Below are 21,200 nucleotides of genomic sequence, written 5' to 3' on the forward strand. Positions count from 1 at the left end.
GACCAGTGGCCGGTAAATTAGGTAAAATGGCAAAAAACTTTTTGCTGTGCCATGCAGCACTCAGATTGGGCAAAAAAATTGTATAGATATGAATGATCTGCATGGTGCTTTATGATATTCACATATGTATGTACATTATTCGTCATTATCACTTAATGTGACCGTACATTATATTTATAGCTCATAAGTGGGTGTGATGGGGTGGAAAGCCACTTAAGGAAATAGATAAACATTAATTACATTTTACTTCAAATAAATATTTTCATGTTAAATTTGGCACAAAGGTTTGGCCGTCCCTGGTCAAATTACATTTTGTTGATTTGTTATGTTGAAATATTCTCAGCAGAGAGCACACTTCTGCACAATTTATTGCACAATTACTGTTTATTTGCTGAATTTAACATATCGGGGAAAAAATGAACAGAAAATGTGGCCTGTGTAAAAGTTTTATATTTTGTTTCATTTTTTTCCCCAATATGTTAAACTAATATTTGCAGAAAAATCCCACATATATATAAGTATATATATAAGTCTCTGAGGTCACATTTATAAACTATGCTGATGATGCCTCTGAAGGTACCTGAATATTAAGGCACTGAATATTGTGGGCTCATATGCTTTGGGAGGGTTGAAGCTTTCTGTAAATGTCTTTGAATACGGTTGACAAAATACCACTTTAATGTTGAAATATTTGCATTCACTTACTTTATCATTTGTCTGATAGAATAACATTAGACTTTATACTGCTACTTTATATACACTTTATAATACAGTGATAGGCCAGCCCATGAGCCCTCAGTATTGTTGAAGAGCTGCTGTTGCAATACACCATGTTACAAAGTTTTAAACATACGTCACCATGTTAAAAGAGTACCCAGTGGTTTAATAATTCACAAAGTTGTGTCAAGCTCCTAATCGGGGCCTTTGGCCACACAGAACCATAAAAAAGCATTCTTTGTATGCAGCGGTGATAAGATCCTGAGGCCACTCTGATCTCCCAAAGGACTAAATCAAGCATTGTTCAGTTCAAAGGACAGCCATCCATTTAGATGTGGGTTCTCCCTTGAAACCTCATCTCCAACACCACCTCAGCTGATAAGATTTCAGGCTTCTGGCTTCAAAAGAAAACAACAAAACAACTATGCACATTCATTGACGGTGCATAATGGCCAATAAGTGCTTGATGCTATTTAGGCCTGTTGGCTTGGCGGTTATGATGTGAAGCTTCAGTATCATGCATGTTTTAAATGTGGGCAGTTATCTTCCAGAATTTATTTAGAGCAGCCCCAGAAATAGATTACAGAAGAGTGGGATTTTGCCCTGATAAGCCTAAAGTTACTGAGAAGAGCAGCTAACATTTATCTTCAAGACAGTTTAGCTGTTCCAGAGGGGAGAAATGCTGTTCTGTGTGATTCAGCTGAATCATTACAGTCTGCAAAAAATCTGAAGCCTCACCAGCTTCCAGGATCATAAGAAAGCCTGATGATTAGCTACATCAAGAAGATTGAGCAAGGTATTTATTACTGTCCAACAACATGAAGAACATTGAGCAACATTGTTAAGGACTGTCCAATAAATATGGTACAGTCTAATCACTATTATACAACACAGTTATAACAGTTCCAGTTATAAAATCTGTTGGGCCGAGCCTCGTTCAAACTCTCTAAGTACTCTGTATGGATCATTCTGCCAAACTGGTTCAAGAGTTAAAAACCAGTTGCGAACATTTAACTTGAAATCCTTTTGCTTTGAGCGGCCCTATACCTTAATTATGTTTTTTTCATCAAGATAAATGGTTGAACATTCCATTTTATCACTACCAAAAATAGTCATTTCACTTCCGTAATTTTACCAAATGTTTCGTTATTGACAATTTTAGCTAGTAATTTTAAGCAGAACTCAAAAACAGTAGCCAGTACATTTACAGCTTTGAACAGTTGTACACACATAAATTCATATTTCCATTAAACACAAAGAAGTTTACTTAACTGAAAACGTATGTGTTTTAGTAGTGACAATTCTTAATGGTACACACTGATTTCCAGACTTTGGGACACATTTACTTCAAAACAATGGGATCGTACTGCTCACCATGTGGCCATGAGGGACAGGGATGCAGTCTCACTTCCTGCTCTAAAAAGCAGTGTGGCTAAAATAATGCTCCACAGATGAACCAAAACGCTTTGTGTTTCGTTAGTGACATGAAAACGTGAGACAGCATTAATTATTTTTTCTTTTAAATTTAAAAATTAAACTCATGATAAATCTAAATCTTTCAGCTTCACATTTATTTCATACATACATACATACATCATCTAGACCGCTTATCCCTCTGGGTCGAGGTGGGGTGCCGGAGCCCATCCCACATTTATTTCAGTGAAATAAATAAAAAAAAGATCTAAAAGAACAGAAAAAAATGTAAGCATCATTTTTACAATTAGAAATTTAGGGCTTAGGGTTTGGGCCAGACACCTCTCAATAGAAAGTGCCCTATAAATGATGATCTTGTATATATTTAACATAGTATATTATATAGTCCTAAGTCTGATGCTGGAACATCAATGAAAGCTAATTTGTCTGAGGGAGTTCAGACCTTTGTATACGACTATAAGTAGTTGAAAAATATCAGCCCAAAATAAAAAATCCCCACATCGTTGCATCTCTTGAACATTTTAACTTTTTTTGATGCTATTGTGCTTAACACACCTTAACCATGCTGAAGTCACTGTAATGCATAGCCTCTTATGGCTGATTACTTAAGTTTGCTCACTACATCATGTTTAAACACTATCTGTTGTACAAAAATAAGGGTTTGAATATACAGCAGTATGTCGTCCGCAGTGGGATATAGACAGACTCGAGTTCTTGGCCCCAAATCACAGACTTTGACCAATGTTTGCTTCTTCAATTAACAAGCATAAACCTCAACCATTACATCTCTGCCTTCAACAACAACATTTCCTGAAATCACATTGCCGGAGAGAACACAAACCAGCAGACTGTAAAACACAAGACCTTTCATTTGAGATTATATTGGCAGGACAACTCGAGCGTGAAAAGCTAGAGCTAAGTATGGCCCTGCAGTATTTTTTGTATAATGTGTGAAGAAATGTTTGCACATTGGCTGTGGACAGAAAGGCTTGTTTCAAAACTGTGATGGCCACACTATGAACACTTGAAGCCAGTGGATTTATGACATTTACATAGTTCAGACTTAAAAGGGAATTCCACAGACTTTTCAAAATTTCTGCATAGTTCAATAATTGAGATGTAATCAAAGTTATTCAGAATGGTTTGACGTGAAATGGTTAATTGTAATGAAATACACAGACTCTGACTTCTTTACAGTGGTGATGATAGGAACCAGGGGTTGCCATGTCTACAATACAATACACTAAATGGACAAAAGTATTGGGATATACCTCTTAATTGCTGAATTCAGTTGTTTCATTAAGTCCCATTGCCACCGGTGTATAAAATCTAGCACCTAGCCATGCAGTCTGCCATTACAAATATTTGTGATAGAATGGGTTGCCCCAAAAAGCTCACTGAATCCGTGTGTGGTACTGCACACTGCTACCGTTGCAACAAGTCAGTTTGCTAAATTTCTTTTTCCTAGATATTTTACGTGAAGGCGTTTAAGAACCACCACAACTCAGCCACGAAGTGTCAGACTACCCAGAGCTGGGTCACTGAGTGCTAAGGCACTCAGCTCTGCAGCTCTGCTGACTCAATACCTTCTCTGGCATTAACATCAGCACAAAAACTTAGCGCCGGGAGCTTCATGGCTTGGGTTTCCATGGTCAAGCAGCTGCATGCAAGCCTTAAATTACTAAGCACAATGGCAAGTGTCGGATGAAATGGTGTAAAGCACAGTCACTGGAGTCTGGAGCAGTGGAAACATATTCTGTGGAGTGATGAATCACACTTCTCTATCTGGCCTGATGGACGAGTCTGGGTTTGGTGAATGCCAGGAGACCATTACCTGCCTAACTGCATTGTGCCAGCTGTAAAGTTTGGTGGAAGAGGGATAATGTTATGGGGTTGTTTTTCAGGGATTGGCCTAGGACCCTTAGTTCCAGAGAAGGGAAATCTTAATACTTCCGCATAACAAGACATTTTAGAAAATTCTATGCTTCCAACTTTGTGGGAACAGTTTGGGGAAGGGCCTTTTCTGTTCCAGCATGACAAGGTCCATAAAGGCATGGTTGGGTGAGTGTGGCGCAGAAGAATTTGACTGGCCTGCATAGAGCGCTGACCTCAACCCTATCCAACACCTTTGGGATGAACTAGAATGGAGACTGTGAGCCAGGCCCTCTCATTCAACATCAGTGTCTGACCTCACAAATGCTCTTCACTCCAAGATCTTGTAGAAAGCTTCCCAAAAGAGTGGAAGCTGTTACAGCTGCAAAGGAGGGACCAACTCCATATTAATGCCTATGGATTTAGAATGGGATGCCAAAAAAGCTCCTGTTGGTGTAATGCGTAGGTGTCCCAATACTTTTGTCCATATAGTGTATTATTTATTGTCTAAAATCAGAATCAGAATCAAGCTTTATTGAGTTCACAGTGCACAGTATGTGACAAACATTTTACATGTAGTAAATAAATAATAATAAAAGAAAATCTAAAAGATATGTAACAAATCTGTAACAACATCTTATAGATAGGTAAGACAAAGATCACTTTGTACCAGAATGATATGAAGAGAATAGAGAAGGCAAGGAACTGCTCATGATTCAAGGCAAACCACCTCGTTTGTTAAGCATGGTGGAGGTAGTGTTATGATGTGGGCATGTATGGCTGCCAGTGTAACTGGTTCCATTGAATTTTTCAATGATGTGACTGCTGACAAAAGCAGCAGAGTAGATTCAGATGTGTAAAGGGCTATGTTACCTGCTCAGATTCAGCCAAATGCTTTAAATCTCCTTGGATAGTATTTCATAGAGCAGCAAACAACTTAAAGCGTACTGCAAAAGCAATCTAAGACTTTTTAAAGCAAAAAAAAAAGGAATGTTCTAAAATGCCATGTCAATCCAATTGAGCATGCATGACTTACTCAGGGCAACAGCATCTGCTGTTGTCTGTTGGCTCCAGACCTCAGGCAGTCTTCGAATGCAAAGAATTTGCAAACATGTATTAAAAACTACGTTGTCCAATTACTATGCGTGGTTGTAATGTTTACACCATTCACCCAACCAATTTGGAAAAAGAAAACTGACTTATGCACGTAGCATCCTCTGTAACAGGAACATTTAAATGTCATTTAGGGCCAAACAAACAGAGGCTTTGAGGAGAAAGGGTGTGCTGTGCTCTCTGAAGAGAATCCTTTAATCTGTGTCCCATGACCCGAACTCTGAGAACCAAGTCCATGAGAGGCAGCTAAATGCTCACAAAGCTCAGCTCCCATCTCAGTGCAGCTCAAGTGCTCTGCTATTTCTGAAAGCTGGCACACAACACACCCTTTTCTTGTCAGCAGAACACCGTGGACAGAAAAAGCAAACCCTCAGTTGAAATGAAATTCAACTACATTTACAGCTACTTTGTACAAACTTGATCTTACAGCCTTATTTGGCAGCCATTTAAATAAGGCTTGTCTCCATACTGCATAGTATGTAATAAGAGAGGTATTACAAGACATACCACACAATACCCATCAGTTCAAATATGATAAATCAAATACACACTAAATTGAAAAGTTATAAACTGACTGTTTAGCACGAGTCATGCTATGGCATTCTGGTATACATTTAACAGCAGCATGAAAAGACAGCACGGGTGTCCTTACCACTCATTGTTCACTAGGATTGTAACAATACAGTGCAGCACTCTGTAGAATTGTGACTAGCATGCTAGCTCATGGATAGAGCATTAGGTGTAGACACTGTACAGTATCTTCCATTTAATATATATCATACTTTTATAATCTTGAATGCTCTAGTAAACAGACTGAAAACATCAAAATGAACAATTTTAGCCACTCCTTATTTTAAGACTATCAAATAATTAATTTTGTGATTTGTTACACTCCAATATTGACAAAACACATCATCAGCCAAGATAAACAGCCAGATCAGTTGGAGCAAAAAAAATTGAGTCAGCATTCCTAAAATACACCCATATTCACAAAACACACTGCACATTGACATTGATATTTTATAAAACTGCCCTGAATAATCTGTAGTGTGTGTAACTGGTCATATAAAGGAATCATACCATCAGAAAGGCATCAAGACTTCTCACAGATCAAGTTTATTTTTCAAAATAAATAAGTAATAACTCAGCACAATGAAATACATTTATTGGAGAATGACTTGCATAACATTTAAACATGGCAGTCCATACAAATGATGGCTTGAGAAACTCGAGACCGTTGACACATCCTCAGCTGTCCAACTGCCTCTGTTGGAGGGGGAAGGAAAAAAAAATAAAAAATTACTCAGCATCACAAAGAGGGTACAAAGCACCAAAAGAACCTTCCCAATATTTTACCCATATTTGGTCACATCACCACAAAAGTGGAATATTTAAGTAACAAAACATGTTATGATCACCTGTGGAAGTCATCTACAGCAGCATTTCTGTAATTTTTCTCCTGGTGACACACAGTATGGCAATTTCACCATTCCCTGCCTCAAACTACCTGATCCAGCCCATGAACAAACATCCCAAGCACTTTAAATACAATACTGGTTTAAAATATTAAATTCCACCATAAGTGCCACGTTGCTGTGACAATAGTGCATTCTACCAAAATACTAAAATAAAATGCTGCTATCATAAGCAAACAATCTGTGTAGCTTAGGGCACAACCAAGCCATGTAAGATTTACCACATTTTTGTAAAGCATTAGTTAAAGCAACTGTTGCAGAAGCCTGCAGTAAGCAGCCATTGTTACTTGCCAACTGGGTCAGCAGAATTATGAAATATAACACAGACAGCTACAAATCTAAGGGATTTTTTCCCCTCCCCACTGGGCAGCATGGGACAGTAGTTACAAATCCACACATTTTACAGATACACAGATCACGCATTGTCACTACCATGGCCAAGTGAACTGTATCGTAAAAATGAGTTCAGTTACTTCTCACTAGGGTATGAAGTGTGCAAATCCAGAATTTAAGGGTGGAAATGGTAAATCACACGAAATGGCATGAACCATTCATTGGTCAAATGCAATGGTCACAGAACAGTTGTGCAGTGAGTCACTGAAGTCAGGCCCTTTTTAGAGAAAAACAAAAATCCAGCTAGCCAGAACTGCTCTTGACTCATTAGAGAAACCAAACCAAAGGCTTTTTTTTTTTAATAATAAAAAAAAAACTATAATAATAATAATTTACTGTTAATGCAAGAGTCACATGAGAAATCGTGACTAGACAAGTTAAAAAGTTCTGTTATGTGAAGGGAAACCGACAGGCACTCAGTACACATAGCCCTGAGTAATTGAACATGATCGTGTTGCATAATAAGCAGTTTATTTCCAAATCGGAGGTCTCAAGGAGACCATTTCACCAAAATGTTATGTCGCCCTTAAGAAAGCAGGCATCTCAATGATCAAAACCTGCATCATTTCCTGCAGGGCACTGATATAGGATCACTGCGTTAAGGATCGCCAGTGGTAGCATGTGGCTGACCCCCTTTGAATATGATCCATATGAGAAATGTAGGGCCTCTCACCTTAGTTCACCACTGGAGGGTAGAGGTCCTCAATCCAATCCACGGTCCTAATCAACATCCAAAAGTTTACATTAACACATCAAAAGTATAACATTTAGACCACTACGGTGTTCTAAAGTGTTCCCAGCAGACCACAACAGTAAAAACTGAAGTGGACCACTGGGATGGGCTTTGATTTTTGGTCATGTCCACAGCAAGTAAGGAACAACACCTCCCTAAAGCCTTGGTATATGACCAGCCAACATAATGACCACAGAAGTGCAGAGTCAGCTATAAAGACTCACCTGTTCTCCTTTCTTGAATCTTTTCTCTCTGACTCCTCTCAAGCTGAACCTGAAGATGACAATTATAGGTCAGGACTACAAATCCATTTAAACACTTGCTACTCAGACTAAAGTGGGCAAATAGCAATGTGGTGTTATGTTCTGGCCTAACATAGGGTGGGGCATGTGGCTGAATTCTGACAGCGTGCCACAGGCAGTCTCACATACCACACATGCCACCACTATAGCCAGTCAGCAAGGCAGCTGACGAAGGTGAGGAACAGCATCATAAAACAGCACTGCCCGACAATCATGCCAGATGACATCAGATGCAAAATTAATCTAGGATTTAAGTTGTCCAAGTAATTTCTTGTGTCTCATTAACACGAAGAAGGCGACCACCTAAACAACTGATTTCCTATTTGGCAGCATGTGTGGATGCCTTAATGAATTTATAGATCAGTTGGAGCCATCACTCACGAATGAAACTGTTTTCAATGTTAATGACATGCATAAGGGCGCCCCATGTCTTAGATTTATCTTTACATTTAATTTTTTTATCTGAAGTCCATTTAACATGCGGTTACGATGTAGACAATTTGTTAACCATTTTCCATCCACTCTTTGGGCCTTAGAATTAAACTAATTAGATTTGATTAACATTACTATTAATCCATCAAGTTTATTAGGCATATTAGAGACAGGAAGCAGCACTGGCAACTTTAAACATATGAATTAACCAAGACCAGCCATGCTGATAAACAGTAAAAGCCTCATGGCACTGCAACAATTCAGTTTAAGCATGGTATGTTAGAGGGGATGGGGGTGTCTCAACAACCACCAGGACCCAACAAATGAAGTATGTAAGGCCCATTTTAGCAAGTATCGAGTTGCTATTGCACTGCTATTTGAACAATCCAGTCAGATATACAACTGGTTGCAGATACCACAGTGCTTATTCACTAAGGAAAATACATCTCATTTGTCAAACTGACCATGCTCACCAGAAAAAGGACAGTGTGCCCTCCTCAGGATAAGCAGATCACTGCACCTGGAACAAGAGAGAACTTGAGAGTGTGTCAAACACAGCAGCTAAGTGAAGCATCTCAAAGAACACTGTCCTGCAGCATTTTCTCCCCACAGAGTTAATGGCAATAGCACTATGGGTAAAGCTATACCACAGAATTGATCTTTGAGGCATTTCCAACGACATGACTCTACTGTGAGGGGCCAGTCGGGATAGACCTCAGTATCACTCATTCATATTAACATGCATGCTTACCGATTACTCACCATTACAAGCAGCTGAAGCATGTTTCCCTGCATTTATATCCTTAGCTGCAGGCCTACATTCTGTAGATATATCTAGGAAGAGACAGCATGCTGCAGTAAGAAAACAGCTTTGACTTCCATAAATACTCTTCTAAAAGTTTAGGTGATTGTTCAGAGAGGCATTTCTTTCATGGTCATAAGTGCAGTTGAACATAAAAAGCCAATCATCATTACAGATACTGACATAACGCATTACCTGCTGAGTATTACCTGATAGCAGTGTGAAGATGGTGGCTGATATCTACCCAAAACCTGGAAGGAAAGTTCAATTGACAATTAAGGCTTTTCAATAATGAATGACATTAAAAAAATAAAATTTAACATAGGAAAAAAACAAACAAACAAAAAAAAACAACCATGTCCATTCTCATAAGTAGCACCGTTATTGTGTGAGCACAGCGGTGAGTTGCAAGAGAACAGAGTTGTAGTCTTTGCACTGTACTAGTTCCTAAGCCCACCATTTCTAGGCTGTGACTAGAACTGTGCACAATTGTAAAGCTCAGTTCAGTTTTGGGAAAAATGATACTGAGTATACAACTAATACTAACCGACGTTTGGAAGAGAGTTTTTTTTTTTTTTTTTTAAAAATCATACCAACAGCTTAATTACTGGCCAGCCAAACAAACTAAACATTTCACCAAATGCCTGCAAAACAAACTCCTTCTCTGGAAGTAGTGTCAAAACTTTAACACGCACCAAAAATCTGATTTGAAAATCTGATTCAAAATAATGGCTTACTTTCCCCTGCCAAAAGTAAAAACAAGTTTAGGAACATAATGGCATTGCATCTGAATTTTGCCTTGAGTAAACGTTTAGTGAAGTCAAAATGAGAAAATTGATCCTTTTGAGATGAAGCAAAAATCTGATAACTACATATGTCTGCCAGAAACAGGTGGGGGGGGAGACCTTACAAAAACTGGCATACATGCATAAGTAGTTAATGAGCTGTATTGATCAGACGTATTTATTAGGTGTACTCTTTGTAACGTTTTTTAAAAATGAACCATCAAGTCACTCCTTTATAAGCTTAAAACGGTCTCCTGTAATTTGCCTACAGAGTTGATGACAGCAGAACTATGCACGCCTCTTGGGGACGCAATGCATCTTGGGCGTTGAAGTTTTTAGCGATGCACACCCAGACAACCGTGCCATAAAATCTCTTTCAAAACTTGGCTGAGAAGCAAATGCAGCAAATAATTTATACCAGAATGGTCGACGCTGTTAACTGGATCGAACCTCCTTATCGTAATTAGACTCCAATTTCAGCACATCATTTAGCATTTGCATACAGTGAGAAAGGGTCCTCCACTTACCATGCTGCTGCTCCAAACGCACCAGGCCTCCAGCAGAAAGGGCACAGTCAGCCATCCTGAGGGAACAAAAACGTCTGCATATGTAAACAGAGACAAGCGCACTCTCAAGATACCACTTAACAAAATTAGTTTTTATAAGATTAAGGCGAACAAGGTACTCTGGACGATATACCAGGCCTCATTGTCATCTCAGCAATTAGGCGTGCCGGGATGAAAGCAAACCTGGACATGATATAGCCATGCAAAGAAGAGGAATCTCCACGGTTTATTAGAAATCCCATATTCATATTGAAATACACGGCATTCAAATCGGATGAAGCACATCTTAAAACAACGCATACGCACTCGGTGACGAGGCTCTTGTTCGAATTTCCCCGTTCCACCTTAAAAGGTGCAGCAGTTACGCTACGTTCTGGCGCGCCAGAATGGATCTGTTGCACCATTTAAGGTGGAACGGAAAAATTCGAACAAGATCCCAACGAATAAGAAGCTGATTCAGCGTGGCCAAGTTAGCTAGCGTTAGCTAAACAGGGTAACTAGCCACGTTAATCGGCTGCACGTTGTTTCAAGCATACATGTAAAACACAAACTTAGCCACACATTTCAGCTACACCTAAAAAGGCCCAGCTATCATTGCAACCGAAATATCAGCTTATTACAGTTATAAATGACCTAAAGAGCGACTTGGCTTCACCACGTGGCCGCAAAACAAGCAGCAATCGCTGAACACAGCGGCGGGGTCGGCGCTCCTAAAACAGCCCGAAGCACAGACATAACTTACAACCCTAGAATATGAATATCACACAGTACAGCAGACATCAAAAACACAAATATTACTCAGAGAGAGCACAAACCCGCCTCGCGGAGGTCCGCAGGAAAATGAGAGAGGGAAGATCCCTGGCATGAACTATCAAACGGATTCTACAACCAATCTGACCAATCAGAGAAGGACATGCAGCTTAACGCGGAAACACGTACAACGCATCTTACTTGATAAAAGTCTGAACATTAAATGGAAATTATTGATACATACACATCATACAGTGGGGCTCGCGACCTCTGCATCACAAATATGTTTTATTTACGACCAGAAATGAGCAGTGAGCCTACATGCGTCTTCTGTGTTTACATGTAATATTAATAATGATTAATATAATGGTAAAAAATTGTACATTTGAAAAAAAAAGGTTTTCTATTGCAAAGCAAAATACCTGGAATGACTTTGTTTGACAATTTAATTATGCAGAATTTTCCAAAGAATAGTGGAGTTTCCCTTTTACGTCCATATCTGAATTTTAAACTTTCCTGTGGTCATAACTTTAAACCAATCAGAATAAGACATCCTTTCCAGAAGCTCGTTTACTTTCTCTATCGAAAGCCTTTTGGATCAAAACATGTTTAGACATGCTCGTTAATACGTTAATAAAAATATGCGCGTTAACACGTAAAATTTAGCCGTATTAACGTGACCTAAAAACACGTTTAAACGGTTTTTTAAGGTTTCCGCCAATAGGATGCCTCAAATCCTTACACACACGCATATTCATAATAGGAATTACTTCACACATGACAACCGACAACGACACCTAAAGCCTATGTGATCGTAGCCCCCGACTTTATGAGTCTGAAAATGAAATGAAAACCTGAAATAGAATGAAAACCTGCAGCCACACCATGACTTTGTGGATAAGACTGAACACCCATTTTGTAGCAATGCTGAAAATCTGACTGAATGTTGACTGGTGTGCCTGCACTCCACTTTCACTCTCTCATCTCTGAGCTTCTCTTTCAGCAATTCGTCTTTTCAGAATTTTTCCTTACAAATCGTTTTTTTATACTTGCTAAGGATTTACGTTTCTAACCGGTGTCTGGGTGGTGTCATTAGGCCTCTGCCCTCACCTTAGTGAACATCAGTGGTGACCCTGACTGTCAGAGCTAGGTCTTCAGTGTAGGCCATAAATCTCGTTTATAACATAGGTAATAAGTACTAAAATGGGATTATAGTATATTTACACTCTGAAAATGGCAGTGAAAATATTTTTAGCTTAAAATATTTACATTTGAACATTATTATACTGAATAATAATGAACCAGAAAGCTCTGATGGTTCCTCACTACCTTACATACTATTAAATTTTAAAATATATCACATTTTCTAAATTTATTCTATTTTATTAAATCTTTCCTTCCTATTCACAATCACCATTAAACACATTAAAACAAAATTACTTTTAAATAGCATTGATTTTCAGAGACTAAAAAAATGTTTTCTAGACAGAAAACTAAAATTGTGATTACGTATATTTTAAAAAGCTCATTTAAGTAATCACAATATTATTATTTTATTATACATTTTATAATTCATGGAATGATTTAGGAACATTAACGAATTCTAAATTTGGCAAAAGTGTAAACAGGCCACTTGGCACCATGGTGTTTTAAAACAATTCACTTTATCAATGTGTTTAATTAAAATAGCACAAAATTAAATGTAATTGTATAATAAAAAAAGTCTCAAGGGCATAAATATCCCAAACCTTAGTAATCTAAATTAAAAACCTCACAGTAGCATCCTAATTAAACATCATTAGTGTGAGACAACGCAGCCTCGGGTACGCGATGCAGACAATTAGTGAGTGAGTCATTGAAGAAGAAATCAGCACTTAAGAAAAGAAAAAGAAAATTTTTATTTAAAAAGCTGATTTTAGTTTTCCTATGGGCTACTATGCTTTGAAGTTATAAACAGGTGGGCCTTGGAAAGTTTGAGAACCAATGCCTTATAGCATAGCATATAGCTTATGTTGAGGGTTTAAGGGGGAGCATATTAACTTTTAGAGCGAGTGAGCCACGAGGAATCAGAGGAATTGTGTTGGAAAGAAATAGGTTTGCTTAACTGTCTTTTGAATTGCAATAGTACTTTAAGAGAGACGCCCAAGACTTGCTCAAAAGGAGGATGTAGATGCTACTCATGTTTTACACGCACAGATAGTTTTGGACAGGATAACATAAATTCAACGTAAGTGTATATACAGTGCCCTCCAGAAATATTGGCACCCCTGGTGAACATGAGCAAAATGGGCTGTAAAACCCATTCTGTATTGCGTATCTATTTGATATTTCATTCAAAATATTAACAAAAAAGCTTAAACTGGGCCATAGTTTGGATCTTCCAACAGGACAATGATGCAAAGCACGCCTCAAAATCAACACAAAAATGACTCACTGAGCACAGAATTAAGGTTTGGCCATTGCCACCCCAGTCCCCTGACCTAAATCTGATAGAAAACCTGTGGGATGAGCTAAAAATGTACAGTTTACCCGTTTATACAGCCTAGTTCATGAACGGCTATAAGACAAGAAATCCAGTGTAATACAGGATCTTCATCAACTCTGGACAGTCATTCTGTCGCGCTGTCGACTGGCCTGATCTGATCCCTCCCCACCTTCCCGCCCTCTCTCTGTCACTCTCTCTGTCTCTCTCTCTCTCTGTCTCTCTCTCTGTCTCTCTCTCTCTCTGTCTCTATCTCTCTCTCTGTCTCTCTCTCTCTTTCTCTCTCTCTCTCTCTCTCTCTCTCTCTCTCTCTCTCTCCCTCTCTCTTTTTCTCTCTCTCTCTCTATCTGTCTGTCTGTCTCTCTCTTTCTCTCTCTCCAAAATATACAGTTTGAAGGCTGAATCCAGGGAGCTGATGGGCAGCAGGGCACTCACTAAAATTACATTATTAATTAAGCAATCTGTGAGGTTTTTTTCTCTTAAATGAACTTAATTAAACAGTAACACCCTCTGCACAGTCTTTCAGTGATCCTAAAATACTGTACTGGAAACAGACAAACTAGGACATCTTATATAATCATCTAACCATGAAATACATGCGGTATAATGTAAACCTTGTTCCTTACACAGCTCACAGAAAGGTGTGTAACTGTGCTCTAGCAGAGCGAACTGTGATAAGTCTCAGGTCTCAGAACTTCAGCTTTAGTGTTTTTCTGTACAGATTATTTCCAGTGATGTAGCCGAGTAGCTCAGAAATATGTTCAGGTTGTGACAGCGGAAATATGAAAAAGTAACTAAGTAACTCATTACTTAAGTAGTTTTTCAACAAACTACTTATTTACTCTTACTTGAGTAATTTTATTTACTAATACTTGTACTTGAGTAAATTATCACTGCACTAACAGTACTTATACTCGACTAGTGATTTTCAGTACTCTTTACAGCCCTGCTGACCTCAACTGAGAAAATATAATATTTGTCAACATAATTGAAATTCTGTCACCAAATGTATTGAATAAGTATACAGAGCAAAATCACACTCTTTCTGACGGCACCAACTGAGACTGAACTGATCTATAAGGTGTGTGTTTGAATAACATGTTTAGGACGTTGCAGCTGATCTAAGAGAGAGAGAGAGAGAGAGAGAGAGAGAGAGAGAGGAGAGAGAGAGAGAGAGCACTGCTGGACTTCAGTACCTTTGTTTGATCTGTGCACAGATATTAATAGAGGTGTATTCACTGACTGGCCACTTTATTAAGTCCACATTCTTGTTTCTATACTCATTGTCCACTTTATCAGCTCCACTGGCCATATAGGAGCACTTTGTAGTTCTACAGTTACAGACTGTAGTCCATTTCCTTCTCTCTATACTATGCTACCCTGTTCTTCCGTGGTCAGGACCCCCACAGGACCACAACAGAACAGGTATTATTTGGGTAGTGGATCATTCTTAGCACTGCAATAACACTGACATGGTGGTTTTGTGTTAGTCTGAGCTGTGCTGGTGCAAGTGGATCAGACACAGCAGTGCTAGTTTTACATCATAAAGAAGAACCATTTAGCCAATCAATGATTCATTTATTCATCCACATTGTTCTTACTGGACGTGTTCCTGCTGACCCTGAAAGTGTTCTGAACCAGCAAGCTCAGGTTTCCAATAAGTTGCTGTTGTATGTTTGCTATGATTGTGCTGAATGCTGAACTGAAGTCTATGAACAGCATCAGTGTCCTTTCTGTCCAGGTGGGTCAGTAAGAGGTGCATGTCAGAGGATACAGTGCCCTCTGTAGACCGCTTAGGACAATTTATTAACTGAAATGGATCCAGTGTGGAAGGAAGACTGATCTTTATGTGTTTCATAACCATCAAAGCACTTCATGATGAATATTGTATTTATTTATTACTGTGGAGGGTTCAAAGAGTAAACATTCTTCATAAACAATGTGTATCACAAAGTTCCATACAGCTCTGTCTCTGCTTAAGAATCCTCTGATAAAGAAAACAGAAATTCACTGTTTAAACACAGCAAGACAGACCAGTTTGGCAGGAGCTCCAGTCGTCACCTCTTCAGGCTGATTTCCTCCTTTAGCAAGTGTGAACCGTTAGTTTGCCACCTCCAGTCATGACAACTAACTGTTGCAAAAATTAGTGTATGACAGTAAACATTAAGGCTTCTCTCATGAGAGTTATTGGTAACGGTAACATGCTGTTATATTAATGAACAATATCTGTCATAATAACTCTGCCACCATCCCATGTTTATGGCATGTTTATGTTATGCAGCAAGCTTCAAGTAAAGCGATCTCATCAAAATAAATAAATAAATAATATTGTGATCATTATTGTGTAATTTTGAAAGTAAAAAAAACATTATGCTTAATTTACAATATTAAGTGTATAGTATTAAATATAAAATATTGGTGGTGATTATTATTGCAGTCCTAATCATGTCCCTTTGATACAACCAACTGGATGCTCTTGAAGACTTAAGGCCTGAATACAAACGGGCCTGATTGTCTCTGTCTCAGATCCTGATTTTACTATATATTAGAGAGAATATCTTTTGAAGGAGAAACACATCAGTTATTGGTTGATTTGATTCAATTGTTGATTATGACTCTGCTGTGTTGGTTCTCTCTCCCTCTCTGGGTGCAGGCCTCTGTGTGTGAGTGAAGGCCTCTGTGTGTGAGTGTAGGTCTCTGTGTGTGAGAGTAAGTCTCTGTGTGTGAGTGTAGGCCTCTGTGTGTGAGTGTGGGCCTCTGTGTATGAGTCTAGGCCTCTGTGTGTGAGTGTAGGTCTCTGTGTGTGAGTCTAGGCCTCTGTGTCTGAGTGTGGGCCTGTGTGTGTGAGTGTAGGCCTCTGTGTGTGTGGGCCACTGTGCATGAGTGTAGGCCTCTGTGTGTGAATGTGGGCCTCTGTGTGTGAGTGTGGGCCTCTGTGTGTGAGTGTGGGCCTCTGTCAGTGAGTGTAAGTCTCTGTGTGTGAGTGTGGGCCTGTGTGTGTGAGTGTAAGTCTCTGTGTGTGAGTGTGGGCCTGTGTGTGTGAGTGTAGGCCTCTGTGTATGAGTCTAGGCCTCTGTGTGTGAGTGTAGGTCTCTGTGTGTGAGTCTAGGCCTCTGTGTCTGAGTGTGGGCCTGTGTGCATGAGTGTAGGCCTCTGTGTGTGAATGTGGGCCTCTGTGTGTGAGTGTGGGCCTCTGTGAGTGAGTGTGGGCCTCTGTGTGTGAGTGTGGGCCTGTGTGTGTGAGTGTAGGTCTCTGTGTGTGAGTGTGGGCCTGTGTGTGTGAGTGTAGGTCTCTGTGTCTGAGTGTGGGCCTGTGTGTGTGAGTGTAGGCCTCTGTGTGTGAATGTGGGCCTCTGTGTGTGAGTGTGGGCCTCTGTGAGTGAGTGTGGGCCTCTGTGTGTGAGTGTGGGCCTGTGTGTGTGAGTGTAGGTCTCTGTGTGTGAGTGTGGGCCTGTGTGTGTGAGTGTAGGCCTCTGTGTATGAGTCTAGGCCTCTGTGTGTGAGTGTGGGCCTCTGTATGTGAGTGTGGGCCTGTGTGTGTGAGTGTGGGCCTCTGTACGTGAGTGTAGGCCTGTGTGTGTGAGTGTAGGTCTCTGTGTGTGAGTGTAGGCCTCTGTGTGTGAGTGTAGGTCTCTGTGTGTGAGTGTGGGCCTGTGTGTGTGAGTGTAGGCCTGTGTGTGTGAGTGTGGGCCTCTGTGTATGAGTCTAGGCCTCTGTGTGTGAGTGTGGGCCTGTGTGTGTGAGTGTGGGCCTCTGTGTGTGAGTGTAGGTCTCTGTGTGTGAGTGTGGGCCTGTGTGTGTGTGTAGGCCTCTGTGTGTGAGTGTGGGCCTCTGTGTGTGAGTGTGGGCCTGTGTGTGTGAGTGTAGGTCTCTGTGTGTCAGTGTAGGCCTCTGTGTGTGAGTGTAGGTCTCTGTGTGTGAGAGTGGGCCTGTGTGTGTGAGTGTAGGCCTCTCTGCATGTGCTTGGGCCTTGTTCTGGAGTGCTACATATGTTTAAACCAGGCCTGGGAAATGCTGTTTAGTACCATCTTGAACATAAATTGTAACTATGATAGGGACACCTGGCTCATGTTTAAGGGTCTTGGCCTGCACACACACACAGATCTACTTTAAACCATAACTTTTACAGGATAATCAAGAGATACTAACTTATTTTTACTGTCTTGATCAATGAAGAAAAGTGATATGTGAACTGAAGTGATGTAATCAAGAACATAGCCACTGAAGAATCCAAACCCTCTTGATTCCAAACCAGGGGACTCGATCTGTTGTCTGGACAAGTGAAGTTTATTCGTTGCGCGCGCAGGTTCCAGACGTAACAGAACCTAGTATAGTCAGAGCTGCATGTGACAGTAAGACAGATCAGGTGAGATGAGGAAATGGGGGTGGGTAGCCTCTCCAAAGTAGGACAAAAAAGGTTGATTTTCTCCTGTTTTATTAGTTGCTGTCTGGGTCAACTCAGATTAACTCAGATTAATGCTTGTTTACTGAAAGTCTAAATCTTAATAAAATAAATTGTGTCTTTCCTGCCAATCCTGGTGTTTTGAGCCTCATTATAAATGTTTAAGTTTTTGAGTAGAGCTGTTTTTTTTTACACAACAATACCAGACAGAAAGCATCGATTCTCTGCAGTTTAACTCTGGCCAACATGGATGTGCATGTGGCGAAACTCCTCTGGTGGCAGACTTGAACAAGTTTAGGGTCAGTCGCCAAATTCTCAGAACGGTTCAGTTTGATCGAGTTAAAACTGCTCAAAACCACCATTGAAGGCACACATGTTCCTATGGTTTATAGTGTTTAGGACCCAATAGCTTAATAAATCTAGTAAATAATGCACATACATATTAAAAGCTCTTGTGACAATTCACAATAACAAGATTAGATGTTTTCTTTGGTTTATCCAACTACTGAAAGTAAATGTAGCTGCATGAATAAAAAAACACATAAACAAAATATTGTGCTGTCAAGGGCATTTATTTATGCTAGCAGTATATTCTGGGCTTTTTTCACATTCAAATGCACATTTGAAAATGCTACTTAAATTGTGTATTTATATTTGCATTTCTGTTTATAATAGCGGAAAAAAAGGATGGAAAAGCAAAATGTATTTATCGTTGTATTTTCTTTATCTTAGTGGTCTGATTTTGACGTATTAAAAAAGGAAAAACATTTCTAATTGCATTTCCTCATCGTTGCTCCATCTCTTCAAAATGAAAATGTATTTTTACGCTTTATAAGGAAAGGAGGAATAAGTCTCAACTTTGGTGCTACTGGAGCTTTAGCGAGCACTGCTAGTGAGGAAGTTTATTTATAAAGCGATTTTTACAACAGGTAAAAATCCGGGTCCGAGCCCCCATGAGCAAGCCAATGGCGACAGTGGCAAGGAAAAACTCCCTGGGAGCAAGAGGAAGAAACCTTGGGAGGAACCAAGACTCAAAAGGGGAACCCATCCTCCTCTGGTCGACACCGGATAGCAAACAGCGTTAGTAAAAAATATTAAAATATAGAAATGGGGAACAACAGGTGAAGCGATGGTTATAATTAGATAGTTTGAGTCTGTGCAGCAGCGGCAGCAGCAGCAGCATCAGGAACTGATGAAAAAGTCTCAACTTTGGTGCTACTGGAGCTTTAGCAACCACTGCTAGTGACGTTTTAACACTCGCCAACCAGGCTGAGGAGAATTCTGTCCAAAATGATAGCCTGTTGTTTCTTGTGATTCTTGACCAACTAGGAGAGCTTGTGTCTGTTACAAGCACCAAAGATAGTGACCTCATGACTGGCTTCAGGCAGAGGCTCATGGGACTGTCAGAGGAGCTGGACGGCCAGTGATGGATATTCTTATTAAGGCGGCACAGGGCCACTGGGTGTTAGCGCAGTGTTTACCAACGCTGGTCCTGAAGGAACTTATCAATAAGATGATTTTGGACCGGAACCAGCTCAGTAACAGCCCTTCACTATTTGCAAGAGTGTTTCTTAAAGCAGTGAAGGCTCTCAAATGTGTAGGGCCGTGTTCTGCCAGGACCAGTCTTCTTCTGACAGTCCTGCGAGCCTCTGGTCTCCATGTCACTTACATTGGCGCTTGAGCAGCCAGAGTTAGGGTGAATATGAATTATGTCTTTAATAATCAACTCTCAAATGGGAAATGCAGTTATCAATACACAATTGAATTAGCATTCTCAAATTTGCATGAAAAAAGTCCAGAAAATACTGCCATACACACACGCAGAGGAGTGTTTAAGATGGTCGGGTCATGCATCTGAGGGGGTTCGGCAGGGCTTTGCTGATGGCAGAGAAGATCCTGGACAGACGCTTGCGCGCTTTCTTGAAGGGGGTCAACAAATCCTTTGATTCTGTCTGCGAAGCTGCAAAACATGAAAAAGATCAATCAGAACCAACAACTGATAAAACTGATTTATTACTTGAATATTTTTCTTTGTTCTTTTTATTACACTCTACACTGCACTGCATTAAGACACTAAAGAAGTGATATCATGGGTCAAACTTGTACAAAAAGCTTATAAAACACTATCATGACTGTGTCCACTTTGAAAGAATAACCTGCCCTCTGTGTGTTTTGTTTCATGTACTTACACTCTTGAAGATTTCCAGAGGAGGAGTTTGGTGGATGATCGTCAGACAGCAGGCCAGCAGGACACACTTTATTTAATTTCTTGAAGAACAAACAGTTAATAAAAAAAAGATCAGCATGTAAGAAAAAAAATCAGCATTTACAAAAGAAACATACAGTCTTACAATTTAACACAATCACTGATAATGTAATAAATCATATGAATAGGGTTCATGTGTTATGATTCAGGTATTATTTTCTAAAAGTTTTTACATACCCTAAAGCCAAAGCTGATCACAGGAGCTATTTTACAGATATTAAAGCGGAACCCACGACTTCTCTTCTTCAAAACCACAGGGTCTGGATTCAAGACAGAGTTGTCATTTAATGGGCTGGAGCTGGAACAGGAAGATGGACCCTCCTGGCTGGAGATGATAAAACTCTCCAATGTCTCTCTCACAACATCACTGGCAATCCTTCTTAAATGTGACGGTGATGCAAAGTCCATTCCAGAAATGTCATGAATTCTCTCCAAGTCCATTTGTTCAGGCGTCACTAGCAATGTCAGTGGATCGTCCTTGTTGCCAGAGACTGCATCAGTTGAACATAGTGATTTCACCACTAGATCTGCAAGAGCCTTCGTGAAGTGGCTTACTGCATTGGTGGAAACACACTGAAACCCAGTTGACTTGTCTGAGTTTCTGCTCTGTTCTACGCTGGTGCCTTGCATGTCTTGGTCAGGAGAAATTAGATTAGGAAGTGCTGGGTTGTGACTC

The 21,200-nt window shown here is 39.9% G+C and overlaps 1 long non-coding RNA gene and 1 other non-coding gene across 3 annotated transcripts; both read right to left on the reverse strand.

Moving 5' to 3' along the window:
- Positions 1-6,231: 6,231 nt before the first annotated feature.
- On the reverse strand, positions 6,232-11,498 carry LOC118814338. Of its 2 annotated transcripts, XR_005007716.1 has the most exons (8): positions 11,440-11,498; positions 10,586-10,641; positions 9,483-9,524; positions 9,234-9,305; positions 8,945-8,991; positions 7,962-8,010; positions 7,678-7,724; positions 6,232-6,402 (listed from the first exon to the last, which is right to left on the reverse strand). It is a non-coding gene; the product is annotated as an uncharacterized LOC118814338 (long non-coding RNA). The 2 variants fall into 2 exon arrangements; XR_005007717.1 differs by lacking the exon at positions 6,232-6,402 and having other exon boundaries at positions 6,703-7,724; positions 8,936-8,991.
- LOC118815144 lies at positions 9,055-9,191 on the reverse strand. The gene has a single exon (XR_005007790.1). It is a non-coding gene; the product is annotated as a small nucleolar RNA SNORA18 (small nucleolar RNA).
- Positions 11,499-21,200: the final 9,702 nt, after the last annotated feature.

This window comes from Colossoma macropomum, unplaced genomic scaffold (assembly GCF_904425465.1).
Source record: "Colossoma macropomum unplaced genomic scaffold, Colossoma_macropomum, whole genome shotgun sequence".
Taxonomy (NCBI): domain Eukaryota; kingdom Metazoa; phylum Chordata; class Actinopteri; order Characiformes; family Serrasalmidae; genus Colossoma; species Colossoma macropomum.